Below are 797 nucleotides of genomic sequence, written 5' to 3' on the forward strand. Positions count from 1 at the left end.
AGAATATCCCGCGCTATTAGTACGAGAGTAGGGTACTTAGGCTTAAGCGAAGACTATATCTTTAGTACCTCGAATAGATCCCCTTTATCTATATTAGCGTCTAGATAGTCGGCAAGCTCGTTACCCTTACGAGTGCTACGTCGTTGAGTTTGAGAAGACTCTGTACTCCTACTAAGAGTAAAGTCGATCTAGCCCTTATACCGACTACTTCTACTACGTAACTCGTAGGTAGAAGTGCTCGATAATAGACGATAGCTCTTCTCCTACTCTGTTCTTAGCTTACCCTCGTAATACTCGTAGTAGCTTTTATCCCCGAAGTCATCGCGTACCTAGAACTTCCGCTTAAGGTAGGGGGTAAGGAGGATACTAATGCCGTAGTAATCGCTAAATCGATCCTAGGTATCTCGATAATATTTCTTAAGCTTAGCCTAAGCAGCCTCGCATACCTGATATACATCCTTCTTCTAAGGTATCCTCTTATTCTTGAGTCGCTTTATCGCCTCCTCTAGAATATCGAAAAGCTAGTTATAGTATATAAGGACAAGGTAGATAGTCGGACCTTTCGTTGTTCCGATCGTTGCTATCGCCGCTGCGAATAGTTTCGTAAGGTCGATAAGGTACTTAACCCTTTGCTACTCTTCGGAATCGATACCTATATCTTTACTTAGGTCGAGTCGATCGATATAAGATTCGATAACTCTTTATAGTCTGCTGAAGCGATCGAGCATTAACGTTGTTAAGGACTACCTTGTCTTTACGTCTTGAACGACCCTTAGGATCCGATCTTGAACGCTATT

Source organism: Sphaerulina musiva (assembly GCF_000320565.1).
Source record: "Sphaerulina musiva SO2202 unplaced genomic scaffold SEPMUscaffold_2, whole genome shotgun sequence".
NCBI lineage: Eukaryota > Fungi > Ascomycota > Dothideomycetes > Mycosphaerellales > Mycosphaerellaceae > Sphaerulina > Sphaerulina musiva.